This window comes from Parambassis ranga, chromosome 1 (genome assembly GCF_900634625.1).
Source record: "Parambassis ranga chromosome 1, fParRan2.1, whole genome shotgun sequence".
Classification (NCBI taxonomy): domain Eukaryota; kingdom Metazoa; phylum Chordata; class Actinopteri; family Ambassidae; genus Parambassis; species Parambassis ranga.
In genome coordinates, this window is record NC_041022.1 from 24,395,344 (window position 1) to 24,422,926 (window position 27,583).

The following is a 27,583-nucleotide window of genomic DNA, read 5'->3' on the forward strand; positions in this document are numbered from 1 at the left end:
TCAAATTTGGACATCTGACAGTGTACGCTGTGGCGTTTGCATCATGTCAACACTGGTGATTGTGCATGTATTTACTCATTGTATTTGACAACCACTCCTCTAAACAAGCATAAGTAATAATCAAGCATAACTTTATTTTTCTTCCGTGTGACGCTGTTTCTCAAACACAAACAACAGCAGGCCCATATCGCATTATGGCCAAAGGAAAAACATTTATTTATTTATTTTTATAAATCATTGTGAGCATTTTGTCTGTGGAAAATAAAACAGTGGTAGCTATGTGTGGATGCAACAACACCTGTGAAGTACAGTATAATGCAATTCTATGAAATTGCATTAAATTTGAACCTTTGCAACAATACCTCAAGTTCAGCTTCCAAAACCCCCTTGTTCTTGCTTTTGTGTATCATTACATGTCTGCAGTGTGTTTGGAAATCCACAAAACTCTGATTATTTTCTATCAAAAAAAGAGTGTGTCAAAAGAAACAATTCTGGTTTGCATTCTGTTGTGACGTCAGCAGAGGATGAGCACCATCCCCGGCTGGCAAACAGATCCACCTGAATGAGCAGCTGCCCCACAGTCTGCCAGATTTATTTGCTTGCTTTTGCTAATTCTCAATTGTCTATGCTACAAGCAAATCATGGCAAATGTTGTGTTGGTGGTTGGAACAGAACACACACAGAGTGTGCACTGAGGAACAGTGTCCCAATGACAACAAAAGGGGAAACCCTATATGTTTACTGCCAGGATTAGCAGCAGGGCTAACTTTGCCACTAGATTGTACCAGTTATTTTTAAGTTTTTACTGAACCTACAACCTGGCAGTCCTTTCTTGTGCAGGACTCTAGTGACGGTCTTCTCTGACTCTTCAGGTACAGACTTCCTGCCTCTGCCAGTCTGGCTCTGTTCTGTTTGACTCTCTTTGATAAAACCTCTCTCACAGTTCTTGAAACTGGTAGCACTTTGATAAACTTGTATGTGCTTCTGCTGTGTAAGGGTGTTAATAATATTGATCTGGGTTGGTTTTGAGTTATGTGACAACAATTAAAGTAATTAAGTCTTTCCCAGGAAAGTATGGTTAAAAAAAAGTTTTGTTAATATGTACTAACCAAAACCAACAAACACCACAAATCCTACATCCTGTAAATTTAATTTCCTAATCAACCTATGTGCAAACGCCTAACCAAATAGTGAGGGAAAGTGATCTAAAACAGAGGAACAAAGCAAAAGGAAACCAAGTGAACTAAACAAAGTGTAACAGCACTGCCCAAGTGACCACAATCCTTTCTTGCAAAGTATGATTAGTATGGATTACCATCGGCATCACACATCACCTGCACCCTTCTTAACCAGTGTAGCAAGAAAAAAAACTACTTTAAAAATAAAAAAGTAGCGTAGTAGTGTAAGGTAGCTCCTATTCAAGGCTTGTGGAGAAACTTGAAACTGAAGTAGGCCCAGGAGTGGATTAACCATGGCCTGGGGCAGCTCCAGCTCGAGTCTCTCTAGGGGCCTCGTAATGTGGGAGTTAAGTGCCACCGGTCTGTAGTCAATGGAGCCACTGGGACATGGTGTCACTGGCACAGGAATAAAACAGGATGTCTTCCACAGCACAGGCACCCTTTTTTGGCTCAGGCTTAAGAAACACTGAAGCACTCCACATTGCTGAGAGTCAGTGAAACAGCTGATGGTTGGGGAAGATAACACTTGTTAAGCCTATAGAAAGGATTCAGTTTGTTGTCCTGGACAAGCAAGGCTCAACTCTACTGCTACCACTCAACTTGAAGCCAGAACTCAATTTACTCTGCTGGAGTTTCTGCTGCCACCTCTACAACCCGTCTTTTTGGAATGAGGATGCAATACAGACTTGGAGTGACCTTGGCCAAAGGGAGGACTACTTTCCTACCTCAAAAAAGAGCCCTGAAAGAACTTGTACGGGGTAAGTTCTCATTATGCAACAATGTGACCCGATGCATCCTGCTTTGCAAAACACCAGGGCTTATGCAAGGTGCTGTGTCATTGGACCGCTATACACTTGACTCAATCTGAAGCCTCATTAGCCTATCCTTACCTTGTTCTTTGTGCTCTTTCTCCTAAACACATATTTGTGTTGCCTAATAAAGTACCTAAATTTCCAGTCGTCCAGTTGTCAAACCCTACCACACACAAAAAGTACATACCCCACAGCAGGTACTTCTTCCTCTACATAAAAAGGCCCAGAAAGAACTTCTTAGAAAGTTCCCTGTGGTGGAAACGCATGACAGTGCAGGGCACCTCAAAATGATCTCAGTGTTCCTGTAAGAAGGTTTTGCTTATTTTTCTTGTCTATATTATCTGCTGAGCAGCCAGATGAATTGAGCTTGAAGCAGGGGAAAGTGGACTTGTATAGTCTTTTGAAGACATTTCACAGCTCCTCTAAGCAGCTTCATCAGTTCTAACTGCTGAATGTGTCACTCCTTTTGGTGCTGACACTTCACTTAATAAAGTAGGTGGTAGGTGAGAAACAGCCTATTTAGAACAATGGTGATGCAGGTATGAATCATTTCTGTGGTATTTTGACCTGAAACTTAGAAGACGTTAACCCTCTGGGGACATCAACCTGCTAAAGACATGTACAGGAAGTAAACAAAGAGAATGAAATAACTAAATAAATATAATAAAGGAGGAACAGAATGTTGAGTTCAAGAAAAGGTGACCAGAATAAAAAAGAAGAAGAATTAGGGCTAAGAGAAAGAGATATATGGGTGATGAAAAATGCAGTAGAGGATGACAGATGACAAAGTGAGGTGAAGAAGAGGAGGAGGAGGGTGGGGTAAAGAAAAGGTTAGTGTAAAGGTATAAAACAGGAAAAGCAGAAAGAAATTAAAAGGAGATGAAGAGAGCACGATGACGAAAAAACGATAACAAAATGAGACAAAAAAGCAAAGCGGGATCACGAGAATGCACGGCTGAGAGACGGTGATGAGCGAAGACAAACAGGAGATGGAGAGGGGGGAAGCATTGGAGCATGGGTAATGTGTTGGCAGCCGAGAGAGAAGGAGAGAGCAGAAGGCTTGTAAATGTTGGATGAGAGAAGTATACATGGCACTGTGACTCACTGGAGCTGCCCCAGCACTTGTGAGGGCAAGTGTTTTACACACACACACACACACACACACACACACACACACGCACACACACATTAATATTACCCCTCTTGTGAGGACTGAATGCTGTATTTTTATTCTCTTGTCTCTGAACTCAAGTGAAGCTTACATTAATCCTAATGTTGATCAATTAAAACATATATTCATTTGTTTATTTGTTGGCAACGTGTAAAAATACACGTGAACACGTGTAAAATGAACAAGCTTTAAATTAGGGTTCATTTTGATATAAACAGCAATTATTTCACTGGCTACACTTGGATCTTTATTTCTTCAATTACTTTTGTTTTATTCAAGTTTCAGTATATATTTATTCTTTGAAAAAGAAGCAGTGCCACTGTATTCTACAAGGATATTGCAATAATAAATAAATAAATAAATAAATAAAACCTGAGTGAAGCTACTGTATGTCCATGACCCTGTCCATCCCTTTGTGAACATAGTGCACCGTCTTCCAGCAAGATAACACACACAGAATGTCACAAAGCTCAGGTAATCTCTACTTTAGGTGATCTGTCACTGGTGGGAATAAGCACCACAGGTGTAGCTATTAATCATATGTGATGCTGACCCATGCATCGAATACATGTGCTGAATCTGTTCTGAGCAGAATAAAAAGTTCCCACACTGGGATTCGAACCCGGGCCTCCTGGGTGAAAACAGTAATCCTGACTGCTAGCCCTCACAGGACTCATACAGTCATGATAATACAGACAAAATTTAAGAAGAAGGACACAACATCTGCTTTGTTAAGTCAAGTAAAGGGAGAGTAAAAATGTGCAAACTGTAGAAAATGATGGATGATGGATTGTCATCATCATTTCCCTGCAGCTGTTTTTATGAACTGTTTTCCTGTTGAGCAAAGCCATCGGCATAGAGGACGGGAGACACAGATGTTTGTCTTTACTCTGATATAGCACTTTAAATATACATACATATACTGAGAGGTAAACACTTTTGTAGGATTGGAAGTGTCTGTGTTTCCTTTTTCTTATAGTCAAATGGATAGATTCAAAATTTTAAATAATTTAGTGTAAATAAAGTGTATTTTTAGAAGAGTTATTATTCTCATGTGTTTAAGAATTGTAGATTAAAATAAATTAATATAAAATAACAAAAATAACATTAAAAAAACATTTTTGCCATCTTATTTTAGTTTGTAAAAGTCACTCCTAAATTACCTTTTTAATCTTTATTTATAGTACATAGTTTAGCTTTTTCTGCACAACATGCAGTGTGACGTGCTTCCTTCTTTCTCCCCCACTGCCTCTTGTGAGCACAGCACACCAGACAAGTATAGTGCTTTGTTTTTTTCTTTCCCCTGAAAGGGCAGGTAAAATATTTATGAGTGTTTTAACCTCTGGCTGACCCGTGCACAGCATTACACGGAGCTTCTTAGAAAGTTCCCAGGGAGGTGAAGAGACATTGACTAATATGCTGTAGTGATAGCAAGAGATAGTGATTACAATGTCTGACGTGTCCTCAGGTTTTTGAATGATAGTGTGAGAACAAATGCGTTTTGCTGCACAGTTGAAAAGTGAGGTGAGGTTTAGAATGTCCTTACATGAAGAGAAGCATGCATGCAGGAGTCATACATGTGTGAGTACTGTCTTTAGCATGCATCCTTCCATTTTTATCTGTGTGTGTGTTCTGCATAATTTCAATGCAGCCAAGCGTAGCTGTCAGTGCACTAAGTGCCTCTTAGTTTTTGCTATTTTTTGCCTTGTTTTCCCTTTTTTCCCTGCACATTTTTCATTTCCTTGTCAGTATCTCTCAAGTCTCGCCCGCTGATGTTACTGTTCTATTGACAGGTCATAATTTTACACCCCAGCAGCTGTTTATCTGCTACTTATGTGATTGAGTAATAGCTGGGGACGGGAAAGGTTCCCTAACAGCTTAATTATGTCCTCTGTCACATTGTTTAAGGAAAATAAACCAAAGTGTGTCTTCCCTGTGTCTTCGCATCTCACTGTTTCCCTCCCCTTTCCTGTTCTCTGTGGGGTTCCCACTGCTTTGCCATTATTAACACCCAAATAAACTGAACAACAAAATGCATTTGGCATTGTTACCTACATTGTTACCTACAAGAAATGTTGGAAACACATCACTGCATAAATCACATAGGAAAGCTTGAAAAATGACAATTATTAGGTTTGATTATTTTGTTCATTTGTGCTCCAGTTTGTCTGGATCAAGGTGATGATACCTTTTAAAAGCAGGATGACTGTACTGCTTTTGTTACTAACATGACAATATTTTGTTAATATTAAGTGTTTTTTTTTGTTTTTGTGTGAAATAGTTAGTCACCCATATGCTTACATTTTCTTAATATGAGCTACAATAGATAGCTAGATCAATCAATCAATCAATCTAATAAAAAATAAATCACCAAAATACAAAAGCAACTAACCAATGACCAACCAACTTATTGAATGATTAACCAACCAACCTGTAAGTCTAAGCAGCAACAAATCAACCAATCAAACAACCAGCCCACTAATCACTCAATCAATAAACCAAACAAACAAACAAACAAAAAACTACTTAACCAGTATTAGATTGCCCAATAAATCCTTCAATCAAACTACCAAACAACCAGCTGGCTAATCAATCAATTAACCAATCAAACTCAGCAACCAACAACAAATTACATTTTACCTGCTTAAATAACTTTCATGTACAGCTTTTGTGCTATGCAGTGCTACTTAATAAAATAAATAAATAATAATAATAAATAATAATAAAATTTACTAATTGTGATTTATTTTATGTATTTCATGAGAACACATGCAAAACAAATTGTGTATTTAAGACCGAGTGGTACGTCAGTGAATTAGCTCCCTAAAACAAACTACTTTGCATGTATCTCTCATCCAATGGATGACACATAGGAATGACACACTGATGCTTTCCTGCAAAGAGGTTAACCAGAGACATATTCAGTTTTCTATATAGTAATTACAAGTCAAACTGTAATTTAATGTGCTGGATATTCCATATGCTGTGCTGTCTGTAGCACAAACACGCTAATGAATGCAAATAACATGCAATGATACTGACAGCAGAGCTGCAGAGAGACATGTTATATAAATGCTCTCATTAGCTTATATATCATATTGAAGTATAACTTCAAATATCCCAGTGACAAGTTATGAGTAAATGTGTGATGGCCAAGTCAATGCTTGTTACTACACCCTTTAATTTTGTTTGCAAAATTTGCCTTAAACACAGGCGTAGTTTACACCAGCTGTCAAAATCATTGTAACATTGATTTTGTATTGTATCATTGTTCTTAAAATAAAGTGTCATAAAAGGGCCATTTTGATGTCAATATATGAAGCTTATTTTCCTTAAGTATGTGTTCATGTATTCTGAATCCTTCATCCAACCAAACAACTAGACAATCAACCAATCAACCAATCAACCAACCAAACCATCAGACATCCTCAACCACATGAATTTAAGTGGCCACAGATGTTAAAAGCACACACAAATGTCATTTGGACTATGTTATATAAAGGATCTTACACATACATTTTTACTCACACTCTCACAAACACATATATTACATATTCTCAAGGAAGAATAGTAAATATGTGTGTGAGACTGAGAGAATGTCTTGCAGGGAAAGTGTCATTCTGTACTGTCACCATGGAAAAGGAAGTTCATACTGTTTAAATTATTATTGATTTATCTTCACAGAAACTAAAGTTCTGACTCAATAACCTTTTGTTGCTGCAAATAAATACACAAAGTCACTATGTCATATGACCCCTGCTGACTTTCTACATAGCTACAGGCCCTCCTGTAATTGGTCAGAATAGAGTGAGACTGAAGAAGCTACATGTCTTGCTCAGAGTCCATTGAGCAACACATGTCAGGAAGCTGAGTTGGAGAATGACTGCTGTGGAGTTTTTTTTTATATGGAGTGGAACTGCAGGGTTCTGCCACAGCGGACAGCCATATGCAAATGTGTCAGACCTCTGGGCCTAGTGGTGTGTGTGTGTTGAAAGTGTCAGGGGCTGAGATTGCAGTGTGCAGGCAGACCATTGACGCATGTCCAAACCTCGGCCACTGTCTCTCCCGTCTCACGCGCACACACAAAGGTCTCTGACACATCCCTCAGGCCGATCAGTCCATTGTACAGGCTCTCCAGTGAGCCATAGCTTTTACATATATTAAAATGAGCCTTGGGTACGGAGCTGCCTCTGAAGACTCTCAACCCACAGTGTGCGCACACACAGACACAGGCGTACTGAGGACACACAGTATATATACGCACAGTCAGGAAAGCAGCAATGTTCTCTGTGTGTGAAGACAGGAGTGCAGAAAAGGCAGCAGACCATATCTGAGGAAACATTGGTCTCTTCTTTTTTCTTTTTTAACTGAAACTTTTCTAGTTCATAGCATTCTTCTACTTTGGTCACCCCTGGGAGCGCGGATGAAAGAATCTGGACTTTCACTGGGACCCAGACTCATAGAAAACATTATTACTTTTACCATTGTGAGCAAACACCTTAAACTGTCACAAGACTTGACTGGTCTGTTCATATTTTAAAGGAATTAGTAATCACAACTAATGAATGGATAATATTTAAACTTTTTTCACTTCAATATAAAGTCCTGTACTAAATAAAACTTTAAATAAAACACTACAGTATTTTGATTAATAATGCGTAAATAAACTTTAATCAGTGTACATTTGTTGTATTTGCTTGCAGAAGTATCTAATCTTGGAAAAAAAAGGTGGCACCACATGCTTGTGGCATAGCATGTGGCATTTAGAATGTGATCTGCAACTTCAGATCAGATTTATGAATTTCTATCACATGACACAAGTAGGATTTCAAACTGAATATTGGTCATTGAAATGATCCATTTTAAACATAAATGGGACATGCAGAAGAAAACTGAAGAACAGTTTTAGCCTTTGGTATGTCAGAAATGGTCAGTGTGAGGAGAAAGCCTTAAACCTACACGCACAAAAGTAATGGCCGAATGAAAATGAAGCTTAAAAGCCAGTAAAAAAAAACAGGTAGACATGAACCCTGAAGCCCTGAGTGAGGCTCCGCTGCACTACCTGTGCCACCCCTGTCCCAACCTACTTTACATGGACTTGTATCTGTATCACTCCAATGATCAGATAAAATTCATATGTTCCTCTAGCATAAATGTATTTATGCCCCTTATTTATCATGAGGGAATGATGCTGATCAATAGCTGGAGCAACACAGATGTATAACAGTAAGGTCATCCAGTACCTTGACTGGACCAGCTTTAAATGAAAGAAACACACAAAAGTTGCACAGAAAAAAAAACAAAAGAAGGGAAAAAATGTCAGCTAGTCTTCTCTTTAGTCATTGGTGTGTGCTCTTAACATCTGTGGCCACTTAAATTCATATTCAAAATGGATAGAAAATAAAATAAGAAAAAAGATCTCTTACCAGTAACAGCAGTGACCAGCAGTGGTCTCAGTTCAGGTGCTTTATCCGAAGAACTGAAAGCAGAGAAGGAGATGAGAGGAGAAGTCTATTATATTGATTTAAACAAGAAGAATTTCAAAGAGCAGGGTGATTGAGAAAGAATGCAGAATGCAGAAAGAATATGTGAATGTCCAGTCAAGGATAGAAGCACTTAAAAAACACAGTGATAACAGAAAATCACTTGTATGTATCACAGTGCTTTCATTAAGTATTGGCACTAGAATGAAACTTTGCTTGAAGGTTTTTCAAAAACACATTTTTCTTACATGAACAGAATATTCTAGAGCTTCTTATGTGTCTTTTTATACATGCGTATAAGAACTATAATCACAGCCCACTTCAAACACTGTACCTGATGAAAGCGTCATAATCACATCAGAGATTTGTGTGTGTGTTTAAAAGCTATATGTGTGTGTCTGCTGTAGACTAGAACTAAACCTCTTAGCAAACTGAGAACCACAGTGAAGACATATCTTGTTAACATGAGTGCATAATGATGAGTTTTATGTAGTCTTGAATGCAGTGCTGTATTTTATCAGGATTCTGGAGGTGTTTTGGTTGTGTGTCAACAAGCTCCCCCGGTGGTGGGGGGGTGGCAGAGATCATAAAGCTTTTTGTTCAGCAGTCAAAGCATGAAACAAGCTAGACATGCGGCACACTGGAAGCATGGGAAGAGGCTCAGCTTTGAAGCCTATGAGGACAACTTCCACCCACGTGCCATAATGGCCACACTGGAGATCCTGCCTTAAACATTACTTATCCAAAACAGTTAATTAAGTTGATGTTGAGGTTTTCTATACTTTTTAACACTTGGAGACAAAGTGATATGTCATTTAAAGTGATGAGCCCCCTATGATACTAATACTCGGTTGTGTATGTTGTGCATCAGCCTACACTTGGTGTAGTTTTCATCATGTCTCAGTCATCTTTTGCTCTCCTGAAGTAGTTCTTTGCATATGCTTTGGGTGGTTGTCATGGCGAAAAAAAAAAAAAAAAAAAAAGCCAGCCAAAAAACCACCAAGAGTCGCACATGAGTTTTTGTAACCATGTTTGCTTCCAACTGCTTTAGGTTTTCTTTTAAGAGTCAAGATTCCTTCCACCCTGACAAGATTCAAAGTTCCAGGTGCACTGAAGCATCCCCACAGCATTATACTGGCAACTCTGGGTTTGACACTGGGAAGTGTGTTCTTTGGGTTGAATGTCTCACTTTTCATTCTCCAAATGAAGACAACATCTAAGAGTTTTATTTTTTATTTATTTATTTATTTTGACCAAATTATATCTATAATACGGTTATGTTACATATACATTATACGGTTACATACGCTTATATGTTGGGTTGTGACCTTTACATTTTTTTAAGTACTTATTAAATTAGACTTTTTTAAATTAGACTCTACCATCGCATGTATTATTATTATTATGTAATATATATTTATAGCCAAAAGACTACCTTAATGCACCTAAAAGCTTTTTGCCAACTGCTTGCAAACAGCAAAAGAACAACATGTTATGACAAGGTAGAAGCAGCTGAGAAATGTTGCATGGAAATATAAATGTAAGTCTAAGCTAGCATGTCTGCAGTGGATAGCTTGAAGGTGCTAGCTTTGTTGATAGAAAGGATTTGTTAGGTTTCATAGAATATATACTGTATATAAAGTTCTGATGATGAACTGTGTGCAAATCAAAAGGCAAGTCAAAAGGAAAGGTGTGCAGTTTGAAAGTTGCCTTCCTAATAGGGCAACGTTTCGAATTCCACTGTCTGTATGAGTCATAAACGGCACATGTTGGACGTGTGGACAAAAAGTGTTGATGGCTTAACAGTGGGAAATCCGTAGTCAACAGCACATTAGAGGAGACCCAGAAGAGTTTCATATGGTATGAAAAATGTTATGTTGTATGTTATAGAATGTATAATCTTAGTTATATCTGGATTTAATAATTAAACAAGTGAACTGCAAAAGTTTTTTTATACAGCATCTGGAATACACCAAAAAAATGTCCTGCCAATTAAAACCACTGAATGTGGCAAAAAAAAAAAAAAAAAAAAAAAAAAAAAAAAAACACCTCTCCATGTAAAAACGTGTGTGTGTCAACATCCAATCCACTCCACTGCATTGTGTTGAGGACACAAGTATGCACCATTCTAAGTATGAAGTCGTCTGGATGAGTGGATTGTCATGTTTTGGCTAAAAGAACAGTGCAGAACGGTGTTTTTCTGCAGCTATCTCATTTATTAGTGAGCCAAGGGCAGCAGGGGGTGTGGAGTTCACAAAATTTACACATGTAAAGTATGTACTGATTTAATAGGTTGTAAATTTAATGAGCACAAAATATCAATTTCCATTATTATTTGGCAATTGTTGCCTCGGTTAGCATAATTTAGCATATCTGTTCAGGTGATTGTGGGGACATAATATTTCATGATGGGGGTACAAGCTCTAGCTCTTTTGCATGCTTTTTACTTGTGTGTACTGTCTGTATATTTATGCTGTCATTTCCATTGCAACGAAGCATTGCACGGAGATTCTGTATTACCACTGTGGTGGTTAGGTTGAAGCAAGTGATGAGTCTTTCCAATGATGTTTCAGTGCATGGCGTGGTTAGCATTAGTTCAAGCTACTGAACTGAACCTTGACTGCTTATAGTGTGAAACAAACGTGTCTGGTGTCCACACCAGCACTGGTGAGTGGTAACTCGTCTGAAATGTGTAAGGGCTGTCCATTCAGTTGAATCAATATCATGGCACATATCAAAACAGAAGAATCTCTTATTATGTCTTACATAGAACCTAGCTGGGTTCACCAAGAGGACATGTATACAGTAAATGTATGTCAGATTATGTTGCATTCCTTTTATGAAAACACACCTCTACATAATACTGCATGAAACATTAATGTCTGCATGCCTATAGCAGTTTTTGTTTTGTATACGAGAAAGGGAAAAAAATGTTCTGAACATGGTGCTTATTCATAATTCACACCTCAAGGTTACACTATCCATCCTTCTTCTTCCTCGCTCTAACTCTTTCTAACCCAACTTGAACTTGTGAACTCTGCATTCCTTTCCCACAAAGTGAGGGCAATTAAAGTGCACCACAGTAGTTCCAAAGTGCCTCCGACTGGAAACAATGATGCGGGGTAAAGGGAAATACAGAGAGATGGAGAGAAAGAGACTACCTGTTTTATTGAGTGATGGAGGTCAAAAAGTCATCATTGCCAAAAGCTGCTAATAGAATCCAGAGGATCTGAAAATGGCATGTTTTGGCTGGTGTAGAACTGGGTCAATTTAAAGAGAGTTGCATAAAAGCAAGATCAAATAATGTAAATGAGACAAACAGGCACGTCATTAAATTGTTATTATTGATGCTTTAAATTAGATCTTGCTTGTTTCTTTTGGCTGTTATCTTGGTTGAGATTCTTGTTTTATTTTGAAAAAGCCTGTCTTACTTCCTCTTCTTTTTGGTATTTCAAGGGTCAAATTGATGTGTGTGTGTATCCACAAAGTGTTTGACAGATGTTCATGATCGTTATGACCAGGCTTTGTCTGCACAGCGACATACACCAACCTGCTATGTGTGTATATGTGTTCAGCCTTCCAGAACAGAGGCCTCCATTGTTGAGGTCTGGTTACTAGTTTTTAAACTTTATTCAAAAATGTGTACAGTTGCATAATTGTGTATGTAATGAGCTCTGAGGTTTCCATTCTTGGCATATTATAATGCGATATGCGCTTACATTGGAGGTCAGTCATGTGATATATTGTCCTCTGTGCAAGGGGCTGCAGGTAATATTACCAAAAAAGCATACTTGTATTAACAAAGCAGCTGGGCACGGTTAAAACATCCTGGTACTTAAGGCACAGTACCAGCATCTGACCTAATCAGTATTGGGACATAGTTGTCATGACCTCCAGTTAGTTTCATTTCTTTTTTTTTGTTTAATCTGGTTTTGTCTAAGTAGTTTTCTCAGTTTTGTTTTCTTGGTTAGTTCTTGTTTAGAGTCTAGTCATTTTCTTGTGCTGCCTGTTTTATTTTGTCTTATTTCCTTGTCTGTGACCGTCTGTTTTACTTCCTTTTGTTTTCCCTCAGATGTGATTGGCTGACCTGGCCTAATTGTTTCCACCTGTGTCTCATCAGTATCGCTTACATTTGGTGCTGCGCTCTTTACATGCCTTCTCTGACCCAGCCTGGAAGCCATTCTCAGTGTCCACACATTTCCCGGTAAACTAATGTGATGAGTCATCACACTCTTCTGGCAAAGAATAGCTCCACATAGAAATATAATATATGACATACATCCCACGTATGCGTGATATTGCCACATACACACATATATGTTCCTAGTTAAAATTTCAATGTATTTATTTTTGGCCTATTTATATAGTTATATTAACAATAGGCATATTTTTTCATTTATATATATGTTCTTAGTTAAAAATTATTTTTTGTATTTATAGACCTTTAATATGTGTATATAATGTCTTTACATATGGGAGCCAACCAAGCTACTACAAGTTTTGATTTTTTATTGTACAATTCTATAATGAATGCTGTACATACCCGTGTCATTGATGTGAAGCTATCCATGCTGTGCCTTCTCACCATGTTTCAGCTCACTTGGTTTAAATTCCCTACATTTATTTTTCCACTTTCACAAAACTGGCATGTTTTTTGAAAAAGTGACATCCGTGTATTTTGAACTTGTTTTAATCCTTATCTAAGCAGGAAACATGAATCCACGAGGCACAGCGCGAATGTGCCGGAGTGCTGAGAGAGCTATGAAAAGCATATGTGTTTAGACATTTCCAGCCAAAACGTGTCAGAAAGATTAATGTCAGCCTATGAGGGTGACAAACTCCATTCTGCAAGTAATTACAAATGGTACAACTTAGTTTTGGACTTTCATTTGTTTCCCCCTTGTAACTCTGAAACAATGATTAAAGTATAATCCGAAATTTTTTTTTTTGCTTCACTGTAAATGAGATTTTTTTAGTGTTTTAAATAGCGTACAAATCAGATTTATACAGGATGCAGTGCTGGCTGCACAGCTTAACCACTTTCTCTCCCATTGCCCTTCTTCTCCACCTCAAGAAGGCCAGAGGTCAGTCTACAGTGGAGCTGATAGTGATTCAGGGCTTCGTCAAGCACACTTCACTGAGGCAGAAGTCATCAGCTCTCACACTGATGAAACATGAAGCATGGGGATAGAGAGGCTGAGCAGTTAACGACCAATGTACCAAAACTCCATAGCTCCTCATTTGCCTGTTAGCGCCCCTGCTTCCCATTAAGGCTCATTGACTGCAGTCTTGCTATGCTGTTATGTCTTTTAACATAGCTGTTCAAAGTTTATGGGAACAACATTGCAGCCATTTTGCACTCATGATGACCTCAAAAATCCCAGAGTTGCCCATTTCAAGCAGGAACATAAATAACAGTGTATTTGTATTTTTGTTTTTTTACTTTTTAACTCTTTTTAACTTGGTAAAAGGTAGAAAATCAATGGTGCCTTGTTTGAAAGAAAATAACTGGTTATCATGGTGGTTTTAACCACAGTACTATAATGAATGCCAGTGGATAAGACTGATTATACGGTTACCATGGCACCTGTCAGTAGGTGAGATACACAGCACAGTTGACGACTGGGGCAGATCTCAGAACGTGCAACTTTTGTAGGGTGTTCCTTAGTCTGCAGTAGTGAGTATCTATCAAGAGTGGTCAAAGGTAGGAAAACCAGTGAACTAGTGACAAGGTCATGGTTGACCAAACCTCATTGATACATGCTGTGGAGAAAAGGCTGGCTGTATGGAATGTGGGATGTACCAGATAACAAGTCTGATCTATAGGCACAGGGCACTTTCAGAAATCTGGTGTCCATGCCTTGTTGGATCAAGACTACACAATATTATACATAATGTACAGTGATTACTACATGTCAGTGTACTAATAGAAATATGAATTGAATATGAATATGCACAAGTGTTTTAAGCATGCTGCTGAGAACCAAACAGTAGATGCAAATCTTCGTTCTTTCGTCATCCTTTCTTTGTTTCCCATCCCAGAGGCTACCTGACATCTCCTCAAGTCTCTTCAACTAACACATGCCATCTCTTCTTTTCTACAATGGTGTGGAGTAAAAAGAAGGTTAGTGTTAACTCTTGCGAAAGCGACCACAACCGGGGTAAAATACAAACTCTTCCATTGGGGGTGACAAACAGCATGTTAAAAATGTGAGAACTTTTGGCACACAGAAATTGTTAAGAAGCATAAAGTCTATTCATTCCTGCACAGCTGTGAGAGGGTGCATACAAGCACAAATCAAGCACAAATTGCAGATTGCAGCATTAATCAGAACTCTCCTAGCAACAAGACAGTCTGCCACTGTGCTTGACTGAAATCCCATGATGGCAACCGCCTATTTCTTTCTTTATTTAAACCACTGAGTAAGTACAGACCGAGAGTTGGCTTGAGGCTTATTTAGACTCCTCAGCACACTGCAGCAACTTCAACAAATCTTTACCGTTAGACTTTTCAGGAGTGCACTTCTTTAAGGATACTTTCAGGGAGTGTGTTGCGTCCTCTGAGCAGAATCAGTCTGGCCCAGGGCTAAGATCAATGTCAAATCCTTTCAGATGATGTGAAACCTCAGTGTAAGCAAAGGCAAGAGTCTTAGACTGCTATTAGCCCTGGGCTAAGAACAGGGCCAAAAAGGTTAAAACTGCATTACGCTTGTGTAAACATCAGCTATCAAATAGCTACACAGGGAATGTAGAATCTCTTGCTATACACTCTAGGAACAAATCAATATTGGAGATGGACAAAACAAGGCAAAAACAACAAATAGGCTGAAAAATGTTTATAATAACTCTTGTACAAAATCACCTATAGAACTGAATGTTCTCTGACCAGCTGAATTCAACTTATCAGTATAATTATTGTGATTAGAGCATTAGAGAAAAAAAGACTTGCCAATAAAAAGTGTAAAATAAAAGCTAAGATAAAAAAACAGCAGTGTCTTAAAAAGAATAGACAGTCGCCACTCAACCTCTGCACTGCTGTGAATAACAAAAAAAAAGTGTCCCTGCCCTGACCTGGGAGAGGCTGACAGCATGTCTGTGTGTATCAGAGAGGGGGAGCGAGGGTCATGGAGGGAGCCTGTGTGTGACAGAGTGACAGGGACAGGGAAGTAGCAGCGTCCCCTGCGATTGTGGTTTCTTGTCTGGTTACATATTCAGCCCTGACAGATGCTGAAGGCTGAATAAGGATTTACTGGACTGGACAGTGGCTAACAGAAAGACACATGAAATTTATTGTTAGCTTGCAGCTAAAGCCAGGCTGGAAAAAATATGAATGTTGTGTCAATACTAATGCAGATTTATTTGTTTGTTTTTTTAGTTGTCAGGCTAAGTAGGGCAACTCGTGAAATTTGAGAGAATGATGTGGATTTTTTGCACTGTTTGCAGAATGTAGCAAGAGTTTACTTCTGAATTGTAATACACTTTGACCGTGAGCACAGGTGAACAACTGTGGTGTGTTCTTAGCCTACTTCTTTACACAACAGCAACCCATCCCTCCTATCATATTGTAAAGTTTGTATATGATGTTGATGTCAGTGAATTGATAACAAACAACAATGAAACAGGAAACAGACAAGATGGACAGGAGTGTTAAGACGACAATCGAGTACTCAACAGGATTACTTACTGACTACAGAAAAACAAGGTGGAGTTCGCATATTCACCCTGTACCTGCACACAGATGAGCATGGGTGTACTGTATATGCAAAACTTTTTTCACTGTATGGGTGTTTTATCCACATTTCTCCTTCATCCTCTCTGTTCTGTCTACCTCTTCTTCTCCTCCTCTACCCGGCACACTCTCAGCAGGAAGGTTCTCCTTATGACTCGGTTCCTGTTTACGGTTTCTTCCTGTTATAAGGGGTTTTTCCTTGCCCCTGTTCCTTGCCAATGTTGCTCTTAATGGGTTTCAGTCTCTGGGTTTCTGCTGTTTAACTTGTAACATCAAAAGTAGAATAAAATCCTCTATGACATCATGGTATATCACATTTTATCAACAATGTATTTTTTTTAAATTAGGTGCTACACATTGCTGGAGAAATCGTACATTGTGACATACTGTAGCTGTTACATGCACTGACAGCTAAAAAAGCTAAAGATATGTTTTGATTAAAATTGGAATTTTTCAGCATGCCAAGTTTCTTAGACATTCAGTATAAATGATTAAGCATCTTTAATGCATTCATGTTGCAGGAGAGTGAGGCAGACCTGAAGGAATCCTGAATAGAAATCAAAAGAAAAGGTCAGATTGGGGTTTTGTGAATTACACAAAGAAATCTGTGTTACCAAAGGGTATTATTAACACATATTGGACCTGTTATAAGCTAAGTAGCTGATCTATCCACTTCAGTTCTATGTTTGTGACATGTGCTATGTCATGCAATGTGCTATTAGAAGAACAATCACATGGAGGTATTTCATGCTTGCTACACCTACAGGTTTGATGGCAATGTGCAAAATCTGCCATTGGAATTGTATCAGATCAGTAATGGGTATCTACAGATATGCAAAGCTCAGTTATTGGTATCTTTATTAGCACTGAAAAGTCACAACATTGCATCTGTCCTACCCTTTTGTCAGAATTCTCACGTGGATCTCAAAATTGTGTTAAGACTTTTTATCAGAATTATAAGGTTAAAGTTGCAACCCATTTTTTTTCAAACAAAAAAAAACAAGGATTTTGTTTTCCAGAAAAAAAACATGTGGGGTTACAAGTTGACTACTCAAAAACAAAATATCAAAAAAAAAGAACAGTTTGAACTGCATGGAATTGGGGCGTCCACATAAACAATAGTGGTATGGCAACAACTATGTGGTGCCATACTTAATGAACACAGGAAACCAGTAGGCCTAATAAAGTTCATCACCTTCATAAATGCTGAGGTAGGTCCTTTCAATAACTGTATAACAGATGGTCGATGCGATTCCACCCACGCCCATTTTACAAAAGTGAAGCCCTAATTGGAGAAAAAAGGTGGCACCTTGGAGCCAGAGTCTGTGCAGTAGAGGTCAAGAGGTGAAACCATCATTGTTCTGCCAAAACAACCACCCACTTCTGTTGGGTCTGTGTTCCCTTCACTAACCTGGAGGAGGAGGCAGAGGTTAATGACACATTTTGAGGAGCTGTTATGGTGTCCATCTTTATCCACTTAATGGTCCACTCACTTCCACTGTAATCCAGTGATGTCTTTTTTTAATAGTGTTTGGATGACCCACTGTAGTAGAATGAGATATACTAGGGTTTGGATGCACACATGAACTCTCAGAACCCCAAGACATTTTTGGTGTATTTCCACTCCTGTCACATTGTCAGTGTGGACTCATTGTTCACTGCAATATAAGGTCCTGCACCTCTGTGGAAACAGCACAATAAAAATTATGATGAATAAAAAAGGTGTAGAAAGCCTGCAGGTCAGCCAATAATTAGAGTGCTTGGCTGTGTTTGGGGAAAAAAAACAGCCTTGTAGCAAAGACTTTTTTTAGACATGTATAAATAGAGATGATGAAAATCATGCTTGGATATGGTCATAATGTCTAATGGAACCATATGTCACACATGACTCATCAAAAACATCGAATGGTCCTGCCTGTTTTGTTCCAGGCCAGTGTCAAAGTACTCATTCTATGACATTTTCAGAAAATCTCAACTTGTCTCTAAACTGTTGCTTAGACAAAGTGTAATTTAAAAATCGAAAGAAAGTGAAATAAATCATACATGGAATAGGAACAGGGGCCCCTCCTCCTCTTTCCATCCTCCCATCTGCAGCCATCCTAAAATCCTTCCATACCTCTAAATAAAGAGGTTAACATGACCGGGCCTGGCATCCAAATGTGATTACACAAGTGATTTTTTAGCCCATCCAACCACTAATGTGACAGGCAGCCATTTTCCGCTAGAGTTACACACACACACACACACTCTGCCCCCTCGCTTAGACACACTCACACACGCACAAAAATACACACACACAAACACAGACAGTCCCCAGACACTCATAAAATTAGATGGACAGAGATGAGAGAGGAGGGATGGGTAAAAGGTGGTGGTGGGTGGTGGGTGGGGGTCAGGGACAACTGGGGAGGCAGGAATTTGATTGTTATTGCTTCCTCTGGGTCTGTGTGAGTGTGAGTGTGTGTGTGAGAGAGAGAGCAATGAGGGTGATGAGAAATAATCTGAACATGAAGAGTGTAAGGACAAAGACAGAGAGAGGCATCTGCTTAACAGCACAGTACTTGACACATAGAGTGTATCAGATGGTCTCTCTCTCTCTCTCTCTCACACACACACAAAGCAGACAATAGATTATTATATTATAAGCTCAGCTTTTTAACTATAAATCATATTACTATCAAATCATCATTTGTATTTTTGGTAGATAGATAAATAAATAAATACATAAATAATAGTATATAAATATTATATAATATATATTTTATATAATTATTAGTAATCATCTTAAGCTATTTTAACCTGTAGTAAATGTTTTAAATCATGTAGAAAAAGGATATGTTTTGTTATTAAAACTTGACATCTTATTACACACATTATATAAAACATATCTCCAGGTGTTCATCAGTTAGACATGCTTATTAAATGTTACAACATAGAAATTATTTTTGAAGACCTCTTACTAAAATTGATGACCAGCACTGACAAGTACTTTTCCTCTAAAATTAAAAAAACTGAAATGCACTGAAGATTTATTAGTGATTTTTTTTCCAAAAAATTACTTAACAAAGTACACATTTTTGCACTTAGAATGGAGTAAAATTTGAATAGATTATGTAAAAACATGTGAAGGATGACAGAAAATAAGGAGAAACTTTATGGAAAATACTCCACAGTCCATTGTTTTGAACCCTGTGGGAGTTTTTTTTTGTATTTTGCATGGCTCTGGCATCATGATATAGGCTTCATTGTGTTCTGTTTGTCTTAACAATAAATGGCAATGGAGCATGCGTCATGATGCCAGAAGAGATACAGAAACCACAAAGCTGACGCACAAAGTGCTGAAATCTGCTGCACTCTCTCTCTCTCTCTCTCTCTGTTGCTCTCTCTGCTGTCTACCTCTCTCTATCTATCTTTCTCCTCCTAGACAAATGTGACACTCGGGACTCCCCCTCTTTTCCACTCTCCCTTGATGGATAGGACACACACACACTGTTTCACTGATGTATTGCCAGGAGGGGTGTGGGGTGGTGGTGGTGGTGGGGCTAACGATTACGGGAATTGTCATTGTGCGATCATTCGTCTGAATTTGTAAACCATCAACGTCAAGAGCTCACACGTGCACACACACACACACAAATGTTGCTACAATGGGGGTAGAGGTCATGTACGTGTGTGTGTGTCTGCATGTGCTTCTGGCATTTTCCGTCATCTAATCTCCAAAACTCACATTAAGAACATTAGAGACAGATCATGTATCACTGGTCCATGTGTGTGTTTGGTTTTTGGGTTTGTGTGTGTGCAGGGACACTCCTGCCCTGACTCTTGACACAGATGTGTTGTAAATGCAGATAGATGGTTATTATTAGAAAGAAAAAAGAACATTTACAGAACTGACAGCCATCCTGCAAGGAAACTTTCAGCTTCCAGGTGGAGGAAAAAATCAGCACGTCTCTGCATAATGCTGGGCTAATCATCACAATGAACTGACAAAAAAATGGGAAAAAATGTCCAACAGTTATAGACACCTCTTCAAGCATCCACTGACTCATCATGACTTGATTAAAGTTAAAAGTTCTTCCTTTATAGACCATTATAGTGCATGCACTACGAATCTAAACACTTTTGTAATATAAGTTTTAGCACAGCTATGCTGCTATAGGCCTATGCTGTCGGGGGACACAAACATGATCCTCAGAGCAGTTCCCTGTCCCCTCAAATCCCCCTCTCACCCTCTTACCTCTGCTCTACTCTCATTAGTCTGGTTCATACTAGTGATTCATGCCATAAACTGTGCTTGCTGTCTTCCTCTTAGTTTTGTGCCTCTCTCTCTCTCCCTGTCCTTCTGTCTCCCTTTTTCTCCTCCTCCTCTATCCGGCCGACTGTCAGCAGGAAGGGTCTCCTTATGAGTCGGATTCCTGTTCGAGGTTTCTTCCTGTTAAATGGGTTTTTTTCTTTGCCACTGTTGCTCTTGTGGGGGTTCCGGCTCTGGGTCTCTGTGAAGCGCTTTGAGACAATTCTGATAAAAAAGGTGATATATAAATAATCTATCTATAAATAATCTACCTTCCTGGTATGTCAGCTGATGTCATGTTTTTAGCCTTTCCCATGTTCTGTGAACTTCTTGTTTTATTTTGAAAGTCAAATGTCTGTGTTACTTCCTCTTGGTTATTCTTCTGCTTTTTTTTGGCTAAATTTAATCAAAGCTATCCTTTTATTAAGATTAAGATTAAGATTTACTTTATTAATCCCCATAGGTAAATCAAATTGTAGTAGCAGCATATTTCAAAAGAACAATAAATACCACATAAAAAAAAAACCTCTTACATACATACACACACCTAGCAGCAGACAAATGAACATAAACATACAGTTAACTGAACTGAAAAGCTTGAAGTGCACCTGGGATGATGCATTAGTTTGAGGACAGTCCCAGATTCTTGCCTGTTTCTTTGCATTTGAGTCCACCTTCTTCCACCATGTGCTAACACGTAACAACCAACCCTACTGACCCCTTTTTGCCTTATTTCTGTCGCTCAGTCTAGACATTATCTATTTATCCTCTTAAACCCATCACTCCTGGCCACTAGAGGGGGGCTCCATAAGTGAATCAGTCCCTGTAGACTCTCATGTTAGAATATACAACTTTAGAGCAGTAATAAACATGTTTACAGTCTGGTGCAAAAATGATTATACACAAAAACCTCATAATTTTCAATCATAGTGTGACCAGTTTGAGTGACAGGCTGTTGCTTTGCCCATATTTGGATTAACCAGGTGTTAGCGCTGGCAAGATGACTATAGATTCACACATCCAGCTTCACAGCAAATGCCCAGAAACCTGAAAAGGTTTTTTTTTTGTTTTGTACAGCACATTTTCCCCATTCACAATGGGATACTACTGAAAAAAAAATCATTTTAACCAGGTTCATAAATGTGAGATTTCTCATGTGAAGCAAAATTATCTGATTTCTTACTCTCATGTGTTATTTCTTTCTAAAAACAATTGTTCCGGGAAGACATTTTTCCAGCGCAACAATAATCAGGGATTTATATTGCCCATTTGCTGCAGATTTATTTTATTGTAACTGTTTTTTTTTATTCCCTGATCAACTAATTTACTCTACTACCTGAATTATGAGAAGTTTATTGAAGGTCATTTCCCACCAAGAGATAAACCTGGATTTGTAAAAAAAAAAAAATCCTGATTGCTTCCTTTTCACATGGTGAAAAAAAGGAGGAACTTTGGTCACATTTTCTGAAAAGACACCAGTTTAGACTGTGACTGAAAGATGGGCAGATGAATGCTGACATATGTGGAGGCATAGAAGAGTGCACGCACACACACATCCATACACACAGGCTGTGTAAAGAGGGCAAGTGACTCAGCGAGATCCATCTGTCCAACATGACGAGTAAACACCAGGCAATATTGGCTACATGACTTGTGTGTGTGGGGGAAAGAATGTATTGTTCTGTTTTTTTTTCCTACCCTAACACTGACAGAAGCTGATCTATTATTTTTTATTGATTTTGGTTGCCAGCTGTCACATTTTAGTAGAATGAGCTAAACATGCTATAGGTATTTTATTCATTTAAAATAAATACATTCATTTAATTTTACACCGTTTTTTAACTTTATTTTACACATTACCTTTTGAAAGCCAAACTATCAGACAAAAAGTTATTACATTTCTGGTCAAGAGTTAACCAATCATAAAATCATGAAAAAAAGTGTTTTTTAAAGAATCTTTTAAATCCAAATTCTTTAGTTTAAGTAATTACTTGTAGCCTTGGTTGGGTTGTATCATGGTGCGTTTAATCACTGTCAGAAAAGTCTGTTGATTATGTTGCTCTTGTGCTTATGTTAGGATTATGATGATCGAAAATGACATTTCCATCCATAATCTTCAAGGCAACAAGCAATTGGATATTAAAATATTATTGACTCATCATACGTACCAATAAATCATGCGTAGTACTCATAGCTATCTCCATAATTCCCTTTCACTTCTTAGGGAAATAAAACATATTTACTTTGAGAGTTCATATCTCTGTGTAATGTGAAATCTAAACATACATCACTACCAAAACCAGAGAAGATTCCAACATTAAAAAGCAGATAAATGATGCAACATTATGATGCTCTGACACAAGTCTAATTCGGTCAGACTCAAAATAGAAAAAAAAAAAATCTCATTTCCAAACAGCTTCCAGGAACATGCTGTAAGAACTGTCATTTTCACAGATGACAGCTGCGATGATAAGTTTGGAATGGGCGACTTGCTGAAAATCCTGTTGTCTGTCACTTTAAGCGTGGTGGAGAAATAGGAGATGGTAGGACCACTCAGTGTTAAATACAAGTTACACAGAGCGATTGAATTTGACAGTGAGGCAGGATTTCATCACACTGCTTAGACACATCAACGGGGATCCAAACAGTGTTTGGCAGTGTGATGTGGGCCACTCAACAGGACCAGAGCATCGTATGAAACCTACCAGCCGAATGCAGCTGCAACTCAGCTCAAAGGCGCTGTGGATTTATTCCAATATTCCATATTGTTTCATCCAGTGGTGGATTAATCCACAATAGAATAGAATAGAAACTTTATTGTCATTGTACAAGAATACAACACAATTCTGTCAGCATGTAAACTTCGGTCAGGGCTTGTGTTTATCTATTTGTTTTGTTTCTTACCTCTTGTCAGAATGTTACTTCAGAATGTGTTTCTATGACAACAATAGCACTAACGAATACAATAACAATAATAACAATAACAATAACAATAACCACCGAGATTTAGATCAGCTGATCATGACTCTAGCCACCGGAACAATGAAACTTGTATTACTGAATGTTGTGAAAGGGTTCCAGGATAGAAAAAGTACAACACAACAACAGAAAATGTCCACAAGGAGGAGGATAATAGAATAGTTGCTTTGGATTAGAGTTATTATGCTTTAGGTTGCATTCAGGGATTATGTCATACAAATGGGAAAAAAAAAGATTTTAATGTCATTGAGGTAAAGGGTATCAGAATTTTTACTTTTGTATATATTGTTTTGCAAATACATTCTCATATTTTAGACTATTAGAAATTCGCAAAACACTCAATATTCTGACTTTTATTTATAGAAGTTTCAGAAAGAAATGGGTGAAAAAGTCAGATATTTGATGGGAAAAAGTCTTTTGAATTCTGTTTCCAAATGTTATGTCCAAATTCAGACTTTCTTCAGTTTTGAAACTTTTTCTTATAACATTTTGCATCACTACACTTCGTCTAGACCAGATAGATGCACGTTTCCTTTCACTCCTTAGGTTCTCTCTATCTCAGCTGGGTTTTTATTTCATGCAGCCATTTTGCTCAAATCTGCATTTCTAAGTGTGATGTGCCATTTATCAAGGTCGGGGTAATAGCATACTTGATTTATTCCAAAGACATCTGGTTGGAATGTATGCATTTTTCACCAGAGTCGCTTCACAATCACTCTGTACTGAGCTCATGTGCAGATGTACAGCATGCGCCTATATGTCAGTGTGTGTACGCACACATCCACGGACATACCCGGTCATTTATTTCAAGCGCACAAAGATTTTCACACCCACAAAAGTGCAGGTGTGTTGGAGCAAAAAAAAAAAAGCCTTACATCAAACCTAGCAAGGGAAATCCCAGTTTTGCTCAGCAATATGAAAATGTAGGATGTTTACATTTATCTTTTCTTAAAGAATACATCATACGACTAGAACATGTTCAGATTAAGTAAGCAGGCTTTGTAGGTTGTACTTGTGTTGTTTTTTCACATTCCTTAAATGAGTCAAAATCTACCAGACTTTACTTGTCAGGTTATAGTAAAACAAAATGATCTGATCGTAGCAAGCAAATACAACATGAGACAAAAAACAACATAAACTTGATGAAGATTCTCAGTCATTCAGGTCATAATTCATAAAGAAGATTGAAGCAAGGCATCTGGACTTGTAGAGTTTTCTTAAAGGCATTTCTCTGCTCATCCATGATGCTTCAATCTTCTTTACGAACAACAGAAACTGTAGCTGCACAAAAACCCTGATATACTGAAGCAACATTGTGAAAAGGAATGGACCAAAATTCCTCCACAATGATGTGAGATAACTGATAAAGTCATACAGGAAATCATTATTAAGTTGTTGCTGCTAATGGTGGATCTACAAACTGTTGAATCCTAAGTTGCCCACTTCTATTTTTTTATCTTTTTGGTTTAATTTATTTTTAATTTCTATTGGTGAATTCATATTTACATGCTGGTCACTCTTTTTTTTAATTACAGTAACAATCAAAATTTTGCTTAATTAAAGAATTTTAAAAAAAAATCAAATTTGAGTCATGATTCCTGAATTGTGGCATGTGTTTTGCAAGGTCACTTTTACTATTTATCATTATGTCATTACATTACGTCATGGTAGTCATTTACAACAAACTAAAGAAAGTGACTACTTCATGTGACAGATTACAAACCCAGAACCCTCAGCCCCACCTCTGGGTCTGTATGTGGATTAACCAGGCGTTTGGTTGGACTGCAGAGTAGCTGTTATGTGTGCTAAAATAGCAACAGCTGGAGCTTCCCAAAGGGACTTAAAGAGCTCTTTAGAAACCAAAGAGTGACATCATTCAATCCATTATCATTTACAGTCTATAGTGTGGACTCTAAAAGAAGTGCATGCAACCTTTGTGGTGACTTATGAGGATCCAAAACTGAATTGAGCTTGTGTACATATATACACTAAAAAGCTCGGCAAAGGTTTTAGTGAAGATGCTTTCAAAAGTTCAAACAAAGTGCAAAAGAACATTTTCCAAACAAGGTAAAAGAAGAAGAAACAGCTCTTTTACCCTAACCTGTTTAGACAGACGGTGTGTGCTGCAGAATGATACTAAAATTTTTATTTGGAAGCATCTAAAAACATGTGTTGGCATCTGGAGTCTGGGAAAAGCTAAAACAGCTCCTGAAACAGGTCATATCATGACGTTATTCAGTTTAACACTGTCAGTACAGGAGAATATATGGCAAATCTGTGCTGAGGAAATTAGGTTAAGGCGTGAATTGAGAGGTGGTGGTAACAGATGGTCATGTTGGATGAGTATACAGCTGTAGCAGCAGAAAAGCAGCAAAAACACGTTTATATATGCCGTTACTGATTATTTGTTATTGGATTATGTTTTCCACCCTTTTCAGGCTAGCTTAGATTAGTTTAGTGCTTCGGTATTTTTACCCTGATAACCATTTTGTAGCTGAATAAAGAAACCGCTTCCAAAAATGTCACTTCCTCCTCCAGCCCTTAACAGTCTACTTTATCGTGACCTGAGTGTGAATGAGCGATGAGGTCAAGTCGAAAACATTTTATACAGATGTTAATAATTAAACACTCATTTTTCCCCCCTCATCCAAACCATGAATTAAACACTCTCCTCATGAGTCACACCTTGCTCTCCGTCCATCTCTATTGCCCTGTATCGCAGTCTTTCTCCCGTCTTGCTCCATCTATTCCTCCATGTCTCTCTGTTTTCTTATTTTCCTTCATCCATCCTCCATCTTCCTCCTTCATATTTCCTTCCATTCATCTCCATTTTTTTTTTTGGGGGGGGGGGGGGGGGGGGGGGGGGGGTTCAATAATTGATGTGAGATGTTCTGTCTCCCTTTGAATGGCTTGGGAGGTTTAAGAGACATGACTCGGCTGTGGAGGGCACTTTCTACAAGCCTTGACATGCACGCAAACACACACGCACGGACACATACACTGACACACACACACGTTTTTACTGCAGAGTTCAAACAAGGGTCAACTCTGTTGCATTAATGTTGCAGCAGGGAAAGTGCTCGCTGCATGTGTATATAGCATTTAGTCAGATCACCATGCATGTGAGTATGTGTGTGTCAAAATTCTGACATCAATCTCAGAATTATAATAAAAAGTCCACATTCTAAAAGGATTATAATAAAAAAATAGAATTCTAAATGTAATCTTGACTTGTCTGAAGTCACACTCTTTACACAGAATTCTGGAATAAAGGATTGGATTAAAGGTTGATTTCTGATTCTTTTCTCACTTAGATTTAGGTCAGGCTCTTTACTTATTATTTCTTAGTGGTACCACTGAGTGGCTTATTGTCTTAGAATTCTTAGATCAAAATTGATGTTTTGACGAGGTCAGAATACTTTTTTTTTCTCAGTATCCTGAGATTAAAGTCTGAAATGTAACCTTTCAGATAAAATTCTGATTATTTTCTCAGATTATAATGATTTTATATATATATATATATATATATATATATATATATATATATATATATATATATATATATATATATATATATATGTATATATAATTGTGTTTGTGTGTATTTTAAATGTATGGAAAAGTCAATATCAAAGCCAGTATCACCATTTTCTCAGAATTTTTACTTTGTTTCCAGGAATTTGGATTCTGATTAAAATCAAAGACTTCTGAGACTTCTAAAATGAAAGACTGCATTCCTAAATATTACATATCAACTTTTTCATTTCACTTCAAACAGCAATAGTGACGTTGAGTCAAAGAAGTCAAAGCTGACATTTATGGTATCCCTACAAGACAGTCATAACCTAACATACTGTAAGGCCCCCTTTACACTGGAGAAAGTCATTCCAGCTAGAGTGGGATTGAATCCGGATAGCCTTTAAACTCGATACGTTCAGAC